At 35.8% G+C, this 18,513-nt stretch overlaps 2 long non-coding RNA genes across 2 annotated transcripts; both read left to right on the top strand.

Annotated features, from left to right (window-relative positions):
* Positions 1 to 5,596: 5,596 nt before the first annotated feature.
* LOC130461903 (uncharacterized) lies at positions 5,597 to 12,257 on the top strand. Its single transcript, XR_008921910.1, has 7 exons — positions 5,597 to 5,929; positions 7,183 to 7,601; positions 8,582 to 8,619; positions 8,722 to 8,853; positions 8,933 to 9,046; positions 9,874 to 9,962; positions 12,005 to 12,257. It is a non-coding gene; the product is annotated as an uncharacterized lncRNA (long non-coding RNA).
* Positions 12,258 to 13,485: 1,228 nt separating this feature from the next.
* LOC110797144 (uncharacterized) lies at positions 13,486 to 16,718 on the top strand. Its single transcript, XR_002535767.2, has 5 exons — positions 13,486 to 14,065; positions 14,888 to 15,006; positions 15,138 to 15,225; positions 15,325 to 15,424; positions 16,405 to 16,718. It is a non-coding gene; the product is annotated as an uncharacterized lncRNA (long non-coding RNA).
* The last annotated feature ends 1,795 nt before the right edge of the window (positions 16,719 to 18,513 follow it).

Below are 18,513 nucleotides of genomic sequence, written 5' to 3'. Positions count from 1 at the left end.
AAACACAGGTTTGATTTTGAAAATCGAGCTCCATAATAATACAAGCTTGAATTCGAGTTTGAATTCGAACTTGAATTCGAGCTTGAATTCGAGTTCGAGTCCGAGCTTGAATTCGAGCTTGAATTCATGTTCGAGTCCGAGTCGAGTTTGAATTTTGGTTTTCGAGTTCGAGTCGAGCTCGAATTTTCGAGTTTTTCGAGTTTTCGAGTTCGAGTCGAGTTGCACCTCCAGCATTCGAGTTCGAGTCGAGTTTAGCAAAACTCGAACTCGACTCGCTCATAAGCATGCCTAGTTGCGGGTTCGACTATCGCCCCAGACCAGATCCCGTAAACTTATTTTTTTCTTTGTTTTAAAGGTTATTATAAATATGTATGTATTTGAGTTACTTCTTTTTTTTATGGGACATGAGAGTTATTTCATATAAATTTGAGGTTATTAATCTTAATCTTAAGGGTGACTTTCTTTTTAAAGAGAAAAAAGGTTAATTATCACCAAGAATCATACAGTATAACTGCGGGTTACTTTCATATCATCCGGGAGTTACTTAACATAATACTAAGGGTTACTTAATTTTTTAACAAGCAGAGTTAATTCGGGTCAGTTATTCAGGAGTTACTTGATATAATATTTAGCGTTACATATTAATCGTAAGGGTCATTAATCTATTTATTTATTTTAAAACTAGTCTTCTATGCACACGATGCGTGTAGGTATTTAAAAATAAATATTGTATCTCTATTATATTACATTTAATCACCACAAATAATAGGCAAGAAAAAATGTTCATAAAGTTCATATACAAAAAATTTGACAGCAGCTGATATAGCATACTCAACCTGTATCCTGGTGTGGTGCTGTATGGAATAGACCTTCTATTCCAAAAACCAAAATTATCTGTTGGTTGATGTTACGAGGAAGGTTGCAGACAAGATCTAGGCTTTGCAAATTTGGTGTGTGTGACACAAAAGTTTGCCTCATTTGTGATAGTCATGAGGAAACCCACCCTCATTTGTTCTTTGATTGCCTGTATAGTAGGAAATGTATCTTGGAGGTGAAACAATGGCTTGACATTCCAGTGGATATTGTGAAATATATGGCTTTGATCAGGTGGATTCACTGGAAAAGCAAGTGTTGCAAATTCAAAAGCATGTCACGTATGCTGTTGTAAATGCAACAGTGTACGCAATTTGGAGATCTAGGAATGAGGCACTTTGGAATCAGAAGCTCCCTACATACAGTTGGATTTGTACAGAGAAGTGTGATTGATAGAATGCAGCACTTGGGGATTCCCAAGATCAGTAGCAGTGTGCAGAGTTAGTGGCAAGACAAAATATATGTATAGTTATATTGTTAGTACATGACTGTTGTCATGTTCTTTTTGTTTGGCTTTGTTCTTCTGGTCTAGCTGTTGCTCATGACTGGGGGGCTTTAGCCTAAGTTGTAAATTGGTTCTACTTTTTTTTGCTAATGAAAGCTTACACTTATAAAAAAAAATTGACATGTCTCTATTAAAATATCTAAATAGTGCAACAATATACGGATATATACGCATGTCTTTACATGATGACACACTCCGTCTACCAATACTTTGATGATCGGACTAAATTAGGTCTCAACCGGACTAAATTTCCAGACACACTCCGTCTACCAATACTTTGATTATCATCTTGCCCAGACTCAATCAAAGTGGGGGCTAACTGTAGACGCCTACATTTGTCCCTAGGCCCGAAGCGGTGTGTTCGATGATGAAACCAAACACTGGTTGACTAAGCTTTCCTAAGCATGCGACGAATAACTTGTGACTGATTGACAATCCCAAAAACCATATTTCCATTTTTAGTAACTGCTATTTATAGTAATTGTTATGCTTAACCGTTGCCCAGAATAGTAACCATATAAGATAAGTTTTCAAGTGATTGCATTGCATTACAATTAATCCTTGAATAAAAGATAAGAGTTGCATTCCAACCAATATCCTTAAAAGATATAAAACCGTGAGTGAGATACAAGATTCAGATAAAATTGGATAAAAATTGAAAAAGTGGAAGTAAAACACCAGCGCTAGATATTTCTAGCGTGAGGCACGCATGCGCCACAATATTCCAGGCTTCCAGCGCACCAAAGCCAGCGTCACAATATTCTGGCGCTACAGTTTGGTTCTCACCCAATCAAGGCACAGATAAAGTTTTAAACAGTTGTCAATGACTCAACATACATCAGATCTGGCGCTTTCCTTACTTGCGGTAGAAAGTAATAGCGCTCCTACAGGAGCGCTATAATATTCTAGCGTTGCTGGTTGCGTTTTAGTGAACTTCTATCTTTTCCAATATTTATCTTATTCCGGCCTGTTACACTATAAATAGACCCTCTGAAATCCGGGAAACAACACACAATCCCCACATAATACCCTAAGCTTGAGTATTAACTGAAGCTTCTCTCTGTCTCGTATTTGCGACCGTCTACCGTATTAACACACTGTTAAGCAGACTTTGCCTGCACGATCGCTCGATCCTAACCAATTACTGCCGAAGTTCTGACCAAATCTCTAGCCTAAAGACACGAAACTCTGGAAGAATCTCGCCCCATAATCAGTCAGTTACCAAGAAGTCCGAACGTTACAAGGAAAGCTAGCAAAGTCAAGTGGTTAGTGCTCCCGAGAACCGCAATATAGCCTACACTATACTGTAACCTGAAATTTACCTTTATACCGCTTTCATCACCAATAAATCTATTCACATAATTTACTTTATTAATCACGCCTAAATAAGATAATCTCCGGACAAACCTGTTTATTGCTAAGTTCCTTGAATTAATCTAAATCACTATGTTGACGTTGTTTAGTAATGTGCATAATGCATGTCCCTTTCGTCGTCATGTTGAACTAGTAAGGACCGCCGTGTGGGCTAATGCTGGGCACTCCCCGTATTAGTAAACGCCCTTCTAACTCTCAATCTCTACTCCGTTGGATGTACGTTGAGTGATCTCCATAACAGGGATCATAAGGGAACATATGGCCATTGTGAATCAAATATGTTTACACTCCATGCATATCACGATAACCGGGTTTTGTCAATTTTCTTCAATGTAGTTGTAAAACTGAATGGAGACTCCTAAAACTAGTAAAAAGAGGCTAACGCCGACAGTTAGTTCCTATTTACTTAATATGATTGCCGCATCCAGAGGGAAAGTCGTTTGGGCCATTTTCTTAAGGCTCGTCCTGTATTTTTTGACCCGACACACCCGGGCACTGACCCGTAAAAACGGATTCAAAACTGTAAAAATCAGCAAAAGGTTTGCGTCTTAAAAAATAGCAAATCAACCTCATTAAGCAACCTCTCCAAGAAAACCTTCCCCACTACAATACAAAATTACAAACGTGCCAACCAAGACGCGCCTCAAAAGGATGGTGTCATCGTCCTTTTTTTGCAGCATCTGCTGGCGCCAGGCGCCAGCTCAACTCAGCACCAAGCGCTGGCTTAGTGCCAGGCGCCAGCCTTTTGTCTGTTTTCCAGCCAAATTTCTATATAAACTCCCATTTTTCCAAAGCTTAGGGAGGCAGAAAATCAAATACAAACACAACGTCGTATTGCCAAAATAATTCTACACTTACAAATCCTCTCAAATCCTCTCAAAATTCTAAAAATACAAATTCTACTAACATCTTGCAATTGGGAAATCATCTTGGAGAAATCAATCTAGCATTTTTAGGTAATCTGAGACCCTTCTAATATATTATTTTGCTAATCTATTTGCTAATTTCTAAAAGCCAAGGATGTTCATATTATGTTCATACTAATTTGAACTAGGATTTGTGATAAAAGGGGTAATCTTTGAGGGGATTTCATACTTGAAACCCCTCTCAAATGATATTCCAAACCCCATTTCAAGTTCAAGATTCAATCTTTATGCATTATTTTCTATAAAACTTAGTTAAGAAAGTGAGTTTTTTTATGATTAAAAATACTCCTTCTAACAACCATGACTAAAGTTTTCAAAAAGCTTCAATCTTTATACAAGTTCTATGATAATTAAAGAAGTGCAACCCCTTCTTTAAGTTAGAACACATGATTCATTTAATTTCATTTACAAATGCCATTTCTAAAGTGAAAATGTTCAATGATGTTTAAATGAGATTAACTTCTCTTTAAACTAGAATAAAATACAAAGTATGGAGCTTTCCAAAGGTGGAGTCGTTACATAAAGTCTTGACCTTTGAGAATAAAAGTCTCCTGATTTCTATATTCAAGTTCTATATTCAAGTTCAATATTCAAGTACCATTTCCATGTTCAAAGTACAAAAGCGCTGATACTTTTTAATGAGCAACTCATTTTAAAGTGAGATTATTTTTACACGATTGGATTTGATGGGGAGCCAAATCACTTTTGAGAAAGTGTTTCTCAATTGAATTTTCAATATTCAAGTTATTCAATTCCTGTTATACAAGTTCCATGCTTTGATGCTTATTTATTTCTTTATTGCTTATTTATTGCTTATTTCAATTTCGCACCTTTAAATATTGCACCTTTCATTTCCGTACTTACTATTTATGCACCTTTACTTGCCTAGTCCTTCTAGGCAATATGGTTTCCACCTATTCCTTTTTCTAGGTGATGATGTATATTTACTAATTCCGCACTTCAAATTTCTATTGTGATGATTCTTTACTTGTTTATTGCTTTCATCGCCTAACATGCTAAATCAACAAAATACAAGTTCTAATCACGCTTAACAAAGATAATTTTTGGACAAACCGGTCTAGGTTCCTTAAATTTGACTTAAAGAAAAGTGATCACCATACAAACTTAGCAAATTCGATATTCTAATCAAGCATGCTTAGCCGCCTAATTTTAGTGGCACGTTAGGAATATACTACGAAAATGATGCTTGTATTGTATGAACTAATTGCAAATTCTACTCAAATAAGTGCCTCGTTCCCTTACTCGAGTTTCTAAACGGTTTCGAATTCCAAATGCCTTATCCCGAGTCATACTAGGTCTTTCCAAACTGGACCCTTAAACTTGTTTGGTGGCGACTTCATCAATGTTCAAAATTCCGAAAGCCGTAGGGGTATTTTACGCACTTTCCTATATTTTGAGCCTTGATTTTCTATGTTCAAAATTCAATTACATCACTTGTGTGAACCTAGAATTTGTCTCCCCTTTTAGGGGTGGGATTGAGACAATCAAGTCAAATCTAGTTGATCACACACTTGACAAATTGAACAAGTTAGAGACTTTGGTGAGTGTTAAACAAGATTCATCAAGCTCTCATAACTTAATTACATACAAAATTCAGTGTACAAGCTATACGAAATACGAAAAATACCACTACCACTAGTAGAAAAAACCCCGGTTGCATCCCCCTTGTTGCAGCGTACATGTATTAATACGCTTCAACAACCAGTCGGTCAACGCGGATCAAACCCTTTAAACGGTTGTTGCAGCGTACAAATTAATTTCCCCCTGCAAAAATGTTTGTTGCAGCGTACATTGTAAAAGCCCCCTGCAATAGCCCTTTCTGTTGCAGCATACGTTGTAAAAGCCCGCTGCAATAGGTCGTTGTAAAAAAAATTCGCTGTAATGGATATTTGGTTAATTCACACCAACAAAATCTCAAAAAGCAAGAGACCAAATTTTCAAAGTCCCGCGCTCAACTCCGTTCTTCAATTCTTCCCTCAGCTTTCCCTGCCGGTGGGTCTCGTCAGTGGTTCTCTCCCTCTAGCTTCCTCGTCGGTGGTTCTCTTTTCTCGTTGGTGGTTCTCGCCCTCTAGCCTCCTCGTCGGTGGTTCTCTTTTCTCGTTGGTGGTTCTCGCCATCTAGCTTCCTCGTCGGTGGTTCTCGCCATCTAGCTTCTCTGTCGCTGAACCAGCTAGCTTGCTCGGCCGGTGGTTCAGCTCGTGTCCTGTTCTTCGTCAATCTTTTCGCCGCGGTAAGTAATTATCTTCCATGTCCCCTCTTGATTTTAGTTTTAAGAATTAGGGTTTGTTCAATTTGTTTTTTTTTTGTGATATTAAGTGTTGTTTAAGGTAGGAAGGGGCCAATTAATGATATTAAGTGTTGTTATTGTATAGTGTCGAGTCTGAAATATATCATCTGGCTTCGTATACTACTGTAAGATTTTGAAACCCCTATGTTAATTGGTTCCCATTACTGTTCAAAGCTTACTCTCTTTCTATTATCAATTTTGGTCGAAGTCAACTACATCCCAGTCTTCGCTGGTACTTGCGAATATGGTACTCGCGAGCTCAACAAATTGTATAGCTATAGCTTAACTTCCCCTGTTCAGAATTTCTGCCATGGCATTTTCAACGAACATGGGTACTTTTTCGATTGATTTCTTTGCTGATTTTGGTTGTGGGTTTTGTTGGTTGTGATTGATTATCAACTTGAATTGCTTGTTATTGTTGTTATTGTAATTTTAGCTACATTTGGTACTTGGGTTTTGTTTGATTGTGGAATTAATTCGATTGATGTTTTTGTTTATTGTTGTTGTGTAGTGAATTATTACAATTTTTTTTTTACGAATTTGATTATGGTTTTATGTTGGGATATTTTTGGGTTTTCAAGTTAAGTTGTTATTCATTGTAATTAGGATAAGACATATTTTTGGATTTTCAAGTTAAGTTGTTATTCATTGTAATTAAGTTGTTATTCATATGCTTCGGATTGTTTCTTGTTGTTATATAGTAAATGCATATGTTTCGGTATGTAGTCCTCTTAGGAATAGTTTTTGGTCGTATAGTTGCAAATGCTAAAAGATTCTGGAAGGGGAAATGTGTTCAATGACATTGGTTAAACCAAAGAATGGTAATGCTTATCATCAGCACGTTGCATATGTTCCTTTGAGCTTTGGCTTTCAGACTTTCAGTCAGTATTACAGAAAGAACTCTATGGACTGAACTATTTATATTATATTCTTGTGAATTGGGACTCAGTTGCAGTTGATGTTGAGGGATCAAGGATCATATTGAGTACTAAATGTGTTTGAAATCTCATATTGATGCTTGCTAGCCTACTACTGCTGTTATGCTGCTGCTATGCTTGGCTGCTATACTGCTGATATTGTTAATTTTTCTGTAATGCTGGAATATATTATGTTGTTACTGATGTATAGTCATGAACACGATATTACTAAAGACAGAATATTTTTTTGTTTGAAAAAATTGCAAATTTTGCTTACAGAGATTGGATCAAGGTTTGTCACTTTACCAGTAGAGAGACTTCTAGCAGTAGTCAATGCCCTGCTCCACCGGTGCTACAAGTATCCAACTGTAACTACTGCGAAGGTGCCTCAGTCTCTTAGGAAGGAGCTTTTCGGTGTCTGTAGGGCTTTCTTATCAGTAGATGCTATAAACAAGCATGTTGATTTCGTGCGAGAGTACAAGCCAGACTTTGAACGTGATATTGATCTAGATAACACTTCTACCTTCCTAGCAACACTTTCTGAACTCACTGAGAGATTGAAGCATTGGAATAATGTTCTGCAAAGCAATGTTGAGGACAGATTTCCTGCTGTGCTGAAGCTAGAAGAGGAAAGCAGGGTTTTGCGTGATTTCCATGTTGTTGATGTTGAGCTTCCAGGACAGTATTTCACTGATCAGGTATGAATAGTTCTCATCAGACATAGAATCCTCTATTGCTTGACTCTACATAGTGATTTTGGCGTTTTTATATAAAAAAGAATAGCTTCCTCTGTTTCTTTTTTCTCTTAATTTGTCAGCTAAAACTTTTCTATTTCCTTAGGAAATTGCTCCTGGTCATACAGTAAAATTAGGTTACCTAATACAACAGGAATAGGGTTAGTGCAAATCATATTCCTGAAATAGAGGTAGCATTCAAGGCCGGGAAATATACACTGGAATAGGGATTTTAACTTATCCTACAGATCAGATGCTAAGCTATTAAGCTAACCACTTTGATTAAAAGTTTAAGGTGATCCTGATCCTTCCTGGTTGAAGGGACTGGATAGGTCCATGTCTTACAGAAGCCTTGGAACGACTTGGACTCGGGTCAACAGGCCGATAGTCTTCCAAGCTCACTTCACCACCATATTTGTAAAAATATATGTTATCAAAATGATGATTATAACAGGAATCAATGGGTTGTAATCGAGATTTCCATGCTTAATATTAGCAAGGTGTTCCTATTTATGGGGATATATGAAATGCCAATTGTATTCTGCACGAGACATAACATTACTTGAGTTGAATGAAGAATCAAAGAGTTCAGATAACTTAGCTTTGATATGTGACTGCAAATTCAGGGCTAGCAGACCAAGTGCTTCATCAGAACATAATGATAAGAGTTCCTTTACACTTAAGTCTCTCTAAAAGAATGAGAGTAATCGTTTAACCTATTGTCTGGTTAATTGACTGTGCATTATCTCAGACTCCCGAAGCACTCAAGCTATATATGTCATTCAATTAATCTTATTTTAAAATTGGACACAACATTCATATCCCTGATTCCTGTTAGTTACCTCTGGATAATATTTTAGACCGGTTAGCCAGTTCTGGTTAATATTTTACTTCAAGCCCCATTTTTCGCATGAATCTAACTTGATTGTTTTGTTCATTTTCAGAAACTCGAAGCTTACGCACATGCTGCAGAGCTCTTGAGGTGAGATACTATAGCCCAATATTTATCCCTTGAAGGATCAGATTACAACTAAGCCTTGTTGAACCGAGATGTGGCTGTAAGTTATCTGTCTTATTTAACCAGATTAGTGCTAGCGCTACAGACTTGGGGGAGACTTTATGCTCCCTGAACTTTTCTAGTCGAGTCAAGGGAATCGAATATGGTCCAGCTCGCAAACAGACAGATTTTTCTGAGCTCCTCAAGTATAAGCATCTTGTATGTTCTATGAGAATTTTTTAGAATAATATTGTTGTTGAGTTTTGCTTGCTTTTTATGCTCGTATTTCTTTCAACAGGCTAAGAAATCAAAGCATGATGAAGAAGAAGCAAAGAAACTGCAGGACAATGTACAATCTTTGCAGCTAAAACTTTTTGCCAGAGAGCATATATGTAGAAATCTCCAAGAGAAGGTACTGTTGCTACTATCTCTCTGAAGATGATATCTGCAGTCTGCTTGGTCAACTTGTCCTAAGTTGACATTGTTTGCAGTAATTGATCAAAAGTTTATAAATATAAAATAAACAACTTTCATATTTGGTTGGTTGCTTTTTTGTTCTGTTCTGTGAGATATTGGTGCATTCCCGTTGTGTATTAGCTAGCAATTTGCCCCCTGAGTATGAACATATATTGGAAATATGGTAGAATATTAAATGAATCAGGCTTTTAAGTGATACATTCTACATCAGCTGAAGGTACAATATCATGGAATATTTAGGTAGAGGCAGGATTTTGTTAATTTATTTAAAGCAGGATTTTGACCCTTATATGATTATATCATAATTCATGGAAGTAACCTAACACCTATAAAAAAAAACTGTAGTGTGTTGCTTCATTGTACTTCGACTAGCTTGTTTTATGATGATTTTTTCAAGTTGATCTTGCATGGAGTATGTGATGATTGAGAACTTCATACTTATTTCTTATTTTAGTTTGTTGGCTTCAGCTTACTAAAATTTATGTATTTTAAGGTTTTTGCTGCAATTTTCCTATTCTTCTTATCCAAATAAACAACTTGCTGATGCTCACGTTTGTCTTAAAAAATCACCATGATACATAAGCTGATTTCTTGATCCGAAAGGAGTAAATCCAGCTGTAACTTGGTTCTTTAGCTGCTTTTGACTTTGTTCTGCATGTACTTGGTTGTCTGTACCTGTGGTTTATATAAGTGAATAAACCTTCCAATTTCCTGTTCTAACCTTATATATATGTGTGTTTTTTTTGGGTGGGAATTTATTAGTTTATGCAGATGGAAGTATCTGTCTTGACATTCTACAAAATAAATGGAGTCCCATATATGATGTTGCTGCTATCCTAACGTCAATTCAGGTAACAAGTTAGCCTTGAGGAATTTCTTGGGATTTTAGGCACATATTTATAATTAGTATCTCTTGTTTATAGTAGTAATTAGTATCTTCTTTTACATGCTTGTGATTCACTGAAGAGTTCATTTTGATCCATGTTGAAAAAGAGCAAAAAAGTGTGTTGAAATGGTTTTATTCAATAAATATTTAAAGAGCTATAGGAGAGTTTCATCTTTTGAATCCTCGTTCTATCTATTGCTTTAAGGAACTCCAAGTATAGAGAGGTGTTCTTTTATTCTTATTACATGATTAATATGCATAGTTTTAACTTTCTAAAACTCATTCTAATCTATTTATATACATTTAAGGCTCATTTGGTTGTTATAGGTCATATTTAGAGCTAAAATGACATTTACGCTCCCAACTTTGAACTAAAGAACCTAAGGACTCATTTTATTCTTATTACATGATTAATATGCATAGTTATAACGTTCTAAAACTCATTCTAATCTATGTAAGCACATTTAAGGCTCATTGGGTCGTTAAAGGTCATATTTAGAGCTAAAACGGCATTTTCGCTCCCAACTTTGAACTAAAGATCCTAAGGACTCATTTTATTCTTATTACATGATCAATATGCATAGTTTTAACTTTCTAAAACTTATTCGAATCTATGTATGCACATTTAAGGCGCATTGAGTCGTTATAGGTCATATTTAGAGCAAAAACGACATTTCCGCTCCCAAGTTTGAACTAAAGAACCTAAGGACTATTTGATTCTTATTACATGATTTATTATATGCATAGTTTTAACTTTCTAAAACTCATTTGAATCTATTTATGCACATTTAAGGCTCATTGGATTGTTATAGGTCATATTTAGAGCTAAAATGACATTTACGCTCCCAACTTTGAACTAAAGAACCTAAGGACTCATTTCATTCTTATTACATGATTAATATGCATAGTTTTAAATTTCTAAAACTCATTCCAATCTATTTATGCATATTTAAAGCTCATTGGATCGTTATAGGTTATATTTAGAGCTAAAATGACATTTACGCTCCCAACTTTGAACTAAAAAACCTAAGGACTCATTTTATTCTTATTACATGATTAATATGCATATTATTTATTTTTTAAAACATATTTCAATCTATGTATGCACATATATTTAAGGCTCATTGGGTCGTTATAGATCATATTTAGAGCTAAAATGACATTTCCGCTCCCAACTTTGAACTAAATAACCTAAGGACTCGTTTTATTTTTATTACATGATTAATATGTATAGTTTTAACTTTCTAAAACTCATTAAAATCTATGTATACACATTTAAGGCTCATTGGGTCGTTATAGGTCATATTTAGAGCTAAAATGACATTTTTGCTCCCAACTTTGAACTAAAGATCCTAAGGACTCATTTTATTCTTATTACATGATTAATGTGCATAGTTTTAACTTTCTAAAACTCATTCCAATCTATGTAAGCACATTTAAGGATAATTGGGTTGTTATAGGTCATATTTAGAGCTAAAATGACATTTCCGCTCCCAACTTTGAACTAAAGAACCCAAGGATTCGATGATTCTTATTACATTATTATATGCATAGTTTTAACTTTCTAAAACTCATTCCAATCTATTTATTCACATTTAAGGCTCATTGGATCGTTATAGATCATATTTAGAGCTAAAATGACATTTTCCGCTCCCAACTTTGAACTAAAGAACCTAAGAACTCATTTGACTCTTATTACATGAATAATATGCATAGTTTAACTTTCTAAAACTCATTCGAATCTATTTATGCACATTTAAGGCTCATTGGGTCGTTATAGGTCATATTTAGAGCTAAAATGGCGTTTCCGCTCCCAACTTTGAACTAAAGAACCTAAGGACTCATTTGATTCTTATTACATGATTAATATGTATAGTTTTAACTTTCCTTACTCTTGAGTCGTATTCTAGACTATTAGTACATTGTCATTAGTTGCTTGAATGTTAAAATGTGACATTTAATTTGCATTTAATCTAATGCTCCCATCAAATTTCTATTTTTGTAAAGGTCTATACTCCGAGGAATACACCTTATGCTAGTGAGGAAATTGAAGTGGTTCGTGAGCAATGTGATAAGTTTATTACCAGGAAATATTTATTATTTGCCTGAGCGCGCTTGATCGAGTAGGTTTAGATGTTATAGAACAACCTTTTATATTAAATTGTATGCCTAAGTTGAAATTGGAACGTACATATATTTTAATGTATGTGGTACGTGCACTTTGGTTTGGGGATATATACAAAACAACAGTTATTGTTTTTATATTTGTTATACAGGTTTCGATATTCTATTATTGTTGTGACAGGTTTCTATGTTTGGTGCAAGGCACTCTAGGTATTCCTAAACAAAACTAAAATTTTCCCGCCAAAAGTGCTTGTTGCAGCGTACATATATATGTGTACGCTACAACAAGGGTGTAAAATTTGGCAAAATTCAGACTTGTTGCAGCGTACAAATAGATGTACCCTGCAACAGGTGGGGTCTTTTACAGCGTACATGAATTTGTACGCTGCAACAAGTCAAGAATTTGGCAAACATTTTGACACTTGTTACAGCGTACATGCATATGTACGCTGCAAAAATTCACTTTTTCGCAGCGAACATTGAACGCTGATGTACGCTTCAATAGGGGTGTAAAAGCCCGCTGCAATAAGGGTTTTTTCTACTAGTGTACAAAAAAAAACCCTACAGCTGTCCAGTGTCTTCGGTATGCTATCAGATGCATCTAACATGTGCTGATCTCCAGGAAGTTTGTATCCATCACTAGGATTCCCGTTATTTCGCCTTTGTGTAACTGTAGTCATTTTATTTTTATTTATTCTACCACATTGACTGTTCTTTGTGTAATTGTAGACCTTGGAGCTTACCACAATGTATCATCCCTTGAAGGAGATTCTGGTGGTTTTGATGATGACGACATCCCTTCATATGAATATTGTCTCCAAACTTTAGTTTTTCTTCCCTGTAATATCAATATTAACAACATTAGGATTATAATATGTTTTTGAAGTGTTTGTCATTGAAGGGTTGTAGAGGAGTTAAGGGAGAGTCGATTTTACAAGCGATTGTGGACACTTTACAGGTGAATCGAGGAGATTGATTTGGAGGATACACAGCTACAGAAGGTAGGAATGGCTAAAGGGATCTATCAGAAACTGAGTCAGAATTCAAAGTATGAACTAGATTAGGATTTTTTTAAGGACATGCCGATGATTACACCCAAGAGCTGTAGGGTCTTCATATGTGGGAAGAAATATACAGGTAAATACCTGAACTAATCACTAGTAGAGAAATCGTCATTTGCAACTCATCAATTGCAACCCACGCAAGTCATACGAGTTGTAACAAGGGTTTGCTCAACGCGGGTCAACGTCTTAATGAACTATTCGCAGCAACTTCATTGACCAAGCACTGCGAAAAAGCTAATTTTTTTTTGAAAGAGGATTTCGCAGCGCGGGGAGGATGTACAAGTTTCAATTAAGCTCATTAATCGCAGCTTGTGGCCGTACTGAATGCTGCAACTCATAATATTCGCAGCCTCCATGTCTCGAGTTTGCTGCAATTAGAATCGCAATCTCTCTTCTCAACCCAGCCAAGCTTCGTTCTCTAGAAAACAAACGGAACCCTAAATCTAAATCTCAAAATTTTCTCTGTCCTCCGCATTCATCTTCCTCCTTCGTTGATTTTCTCGGTCCTTCGCATTCACCGCTGGCATTCATCTTTTCCGGCCACCGTTGATCTTCCTCTTCATCGTTGATTTTCTCTTTTGCTGGCCACTGTAACGCTCCCTCGCCTGTATTCATCATTTTCCGGCCACCTGTAACGTTCCTTGGACGCTCCTTGCTGATAATTGAATTTGCCGGTATTCTTCCTCTCTGCTCCTTGAATTCGCCGGTATTCTTCCTCTTTGCTCCTTGAATTCGCCAGTGTTCCTTCTCTCTGGTTCCTTCTCAACACCGCGCCGCCGGTATTCTTCCTCTCTGCTCCTTGAATTTGCGGTACCTAGTGAATCCCTCAAGGTTCAACATCGATTCGAAATTGAAGCAGGAAGCATTTGAAGTTGCTTAGGTTTGTTTACTCAAATTTCCCATTTCTATATTTAATTTGGGCTAATTTAATCATGTTCTGAATTTTATTTAATTTTCTAAATTTAAATTAAATTGGATTGATAATAGCTTGAATCGAACTCTTGAAAGACTGTAGTTGTGTTAATAGGACAAGAAAGATGGACAAATATTAAAGATTGCTTTTAATCTATTCTATGAAATTTGATTCAGGAGAAGTTCTATTGCTAATAATTGGCAGAAGTTTATTAAGGGACTTCTGCTTTCACCTTGTTCTTTGGGTTTTGGTGTTTCTATGGCATGAATTAATATCCTGCAATTTATGGTCCAATTTACTGGCTTAACCTGCTTTGAAATTTCTTTAAATTATCAACTCGTCATCTTACTAGCCTAATAAGCGTTGGCCATTATTGATGAGGCTGTTTGATGCTTTAAGAGACAAAATGGTTCTTTAGGGATTTTGGCCTCTGGGATTCATAGTTTGAAACTCAAGATTACGTTGGCTAATTTAGATATAGATTAAATTGGAAATTTATTGGTTAATATCAACCCCTTTAATAATCGACATTGTTTGATTTATGTGGCTCCTGTTGAGATACACGTTTACTGTGTTTCCATCGCTTGATACTTTGACCTTTAAGAATTTCCCAGCTAACTGATCTCCTGATTATAATAACTGTGGACCAGTGGTTTTGTAGCAAAAGGCTGAAGTTATTTTTTAAACCTGTTATGCATGATGCATTTTTAAATTTTTGGCAGATCATCAACATCTTTGCAATGGCGTAATGTACATGTTGTCTGAGTTTCTTGTTTTCAATGATTTTAGATGTTTATTGGAGACGGAGTAAAGCTTGTACGTGATGCTTTTGAACTTGCAAAAGAGAAGGCTCCTTGCATCATATTTATTGATGAAATTGATGCCATTGGTACTAAGCGGTTTGACAGGTAAGCAACTCTCTCATCATTATGTGGACTACTTCTGTGTAAACTGATAGAAGAAACCAAGAGCAACAATAAGTCATAATGTCATATGCGAGAAGGTGATTTAGGCTAACTATGAGCTTGTTGGACTGCAGTGAAGTGAGTGGTGACAGGGAAGTGCAACGAACTATGTTAGAGCTGCTAAATCAACTTGATGGTTTCAGTAGTGATGAAAGGATTGAGGTATGTACATATATTTTTATTTTTTCTTGTGACGCTTATAGATACGGTATTAGTGTGTTGTATATAATATATAATTCAGGTCATTTCCTCAACCAACAGGGCTGATATTCTGGACCAAGCGCTCATGCGGTCTGGTCGGCTCGACCGTAAAATTGAATTCCCTCACCCTACTGAGGAGGCCAGGGCGCGGATTCTCCAGGTATTCATTCTAGAAATAATATTAGTAGTCTCTAAAATATTAGAACGGGGTTATTTGTTTAGGCTTTAATAATCTATCTTATGGTGTTTTAAGAGTTCTTTGAGACTGGTTGTGGAATTAATATGAACTCCTCCGTCTTTTTTATTCCTAAAAAGGATTAGTTTGGAAAGTAAGGGCCTGAAATCTGCCTGAAATCTGACTGAAATATGCTTGAAAGGATCCGTTTTAGGCATTCGGAGAGAGCTCATCTTTTCTGTGGGAATACAGAGAATATTTAGTTCTAGTTCCTGTGTGTTCCCTCTCTTGGTTCTGGTCTGCAAGGGTGTTTGTCTGATAATTCGACTACTAATAACATTAAAAAATCCATAGCCTTAAGGCCTTCTGCAAGTTGAAAGCAGGCAAAGAAGCTAAATAAAGATTTCACATGTGATCCCCATGCTGCACTCTCTGAGACACGTTTTGCAGTCCTCTTCTTTGTCCAACGAGGATTCTTTTAGTAGTACACTTTTAACAGTTTGAATACATTTATTTATTGAGGCGTGAAATTGTACCTGGGCTAGGGTTTGGTATGCAGCCCAATATTACAATAGAACTAGGCAAAGTTCATCCTTAATCGTAGTGCCAACAAACCGAGGTGAAGAATGTACAATTAACCAACAGTTTAAACACATAAGACTACCATCAAACTACTGTCATCATCCACACATTTCCCTTTAGCTAATGAGCACTATAAATTTATAACCTTATTATAACCTTATTATAACACATAAGACGCAGTTGATAGTGGTTATTATGTGATGAAGTACATGCATGATATTGTAACAGTATACAATGAATACAAGGATAATTTGTCTGAGGCATGTGAAGACACTTATAAATTTTAGTTATAAGATTCAATTTTATTTTCTAGCTAGCTAATACCAAGTTTTTGTTTTTCAAACTAACTTCCTAGTAACTAATAAAGTTTTTGATTTTTGAAGGGTTATGTACAAAGAGCAATCCCGTACTCTAATGAGGAGTTAGAAGAAACTCGAGAACAATGGGCAAAGTATTTTAAGGACAAGTATTTGATGGATGCCGCCGAATGAGTTTGGGGTCGATCTAGACGTAATATATGTTGTATGTTTTTGTTTTCTAGAATATATTTAATGGATGTTATGTATGTGCATTGAAATGTATTATGATGTTAGATGCTGGTTAGTTGTAACATATATGGATGTTGGAGCATATATGTATGCTATGTATTATATACAGGTTTTTATATAAATTCCCGTTTTGATCGGGATTCACAAAATTATAGGGAAACTATGGCGAAATTTCTGCAACTTTATATTAAACTATTTAAAATGTTTTTATTATAATTTTTTAGATACTATATATATATATACAACGCGTATAATGAATATGCGCTGCAAATGACAACTAATTACAACGCGTGTGCTGAAACAAAATGTCGTAATTACCATTTATTTGCAGCTTATACAGGTCTACATGCGTTGTAATTAATCAACTATTTACAACTTATACAGGTCCATATGCGCTGCAATTAATCAACTATTTACGACTTATACAGGTCCATACGCGCTGTAATTAATCAACTATTTGCAGCTTATACAGGTCCATATGCGTTGTAATTAATCAACTATTTGTAGCGTTTGTGAGCGCTGCAAAAAAAGTATACCTATTTGCAGCCATCACAATTGCAGCGCTCAAAAACGCTGCAAATAGCCTGTTTTACCCGCGCTGCAAATAGGGTTTTTTCTACTAGTGAATTTCAATCTTTGCAGGTAAATATTTGCACAAAATAAGAATGTTGATCATGATTATAATCCAATGTATTGAATGTTAGTATGTCACTTGCACAAAACAACCATAGATCACAAATGCTCGAAAAGAAAGGGTTACTGAAAACAATTCTTAGGTCAACATACTAGTTGAACAGATATAACCAACCTTTATCTCTAAATGTATCACTGAAGGTAAAAATTCACTTTGCAATTCAATATCCTACAATTAAATCTGGTCATTGAATAAAGACATTTCAGCAGGTATGGTAACTTCAAAAGATTAGCTTACAGGCACCAAAACATCATCCACATTATCCCGAACAACACTATAGAGCCTACTTTCCCATCTTTACTATAATGTTTGTATTTAACTTGAAGATGCTTGTTGCAGGTGGCTTCCAAACATTTCTCACATTAAGCAGCTGGCGCGGGCAGCCGAACAGCGTCTTGTAACAGGTTTGCTTTGTACTCCTAAGGCATAGTTGTTTTGGTTTTTTCTTTACTTTTATTTATTCTAATGAACAACAACAACTATCTTACTAGCTCAATAGGTAGATCATTATGCAAATGCACAAAAGATGTGGGTTCGAATCCTACGTAGGTTAAACACGTAAGTTTAGAACATACACCACATTATTTAGAACAAAAGTTCAACTTTTTAGAACATGGACTAAAAAAGAGCCTACGTCATCTCAAATAACCACGCCAACTCCAATACTACATCCTCTAATGATACAGTCATTAGTGTTAACCTTAAATAAACCTCTATGAGGTAGAATGCACCTTGCAAGCTTGGGAATTGCAGCATCAACAGAGGTTGGTTGTTTTTGTTGTCTTATAATATTCATCTTCACAAGTGTATATACATATGTTTAAATGTAGCTTCACAGCTTGACAGCTTAGCCAATTCCTATCTCTAGAATTTAAATGCGGTGATGGGCAAAGAATACCACAACTTCACATGTAAATGTTGTACACCAAGCATACACAAGGAAGAATGCATTCATACCATAACAGAGGATGCACTTGAAAACATGGATGTAAAAGTTTTAATAGGAGGGGTATTCTTTAGCAACGGTTGGGGAGAATCGTTGTCAATTGTACAAATTATACCTTCCAGAATAACCATTGTCTTTTCTTTAGTTGACAGAAATTTTAACTCGTATTATCCCATCCTATGTAGGAGTCAAACATACACCCATGTGCAATGCCACATTGCTTAACCATTTTTAGCTGATAGGCTTTGAAAAACATTTAAGAATAAAAAAGAATTTATGTTTCAGGAAGTTCCATTCAAAGACA

This window comes from Spinacia oleracea, chromosome 5 (assembly GCF_020520425.1).
Source record: "Spinacia oleracea cultivar Varoflay chromosome 5, BTI_SOV_V1, whole genome shotgun sequence".
In the NCBI taxonomy this organism is placed as follows: domain Eukaryota; kingdom Viridiplantae; phylum Streptophyta; class Magnoliopsida; order Caryophyllales; family Amaranthaceae; genus Spinacia; species Spinacia oleracea.
The sequence above is the reverse complement of the archived record's forward strand: the minus strand, read 5'-3'. Positions and strand labels throughout refer to the sequence as shown.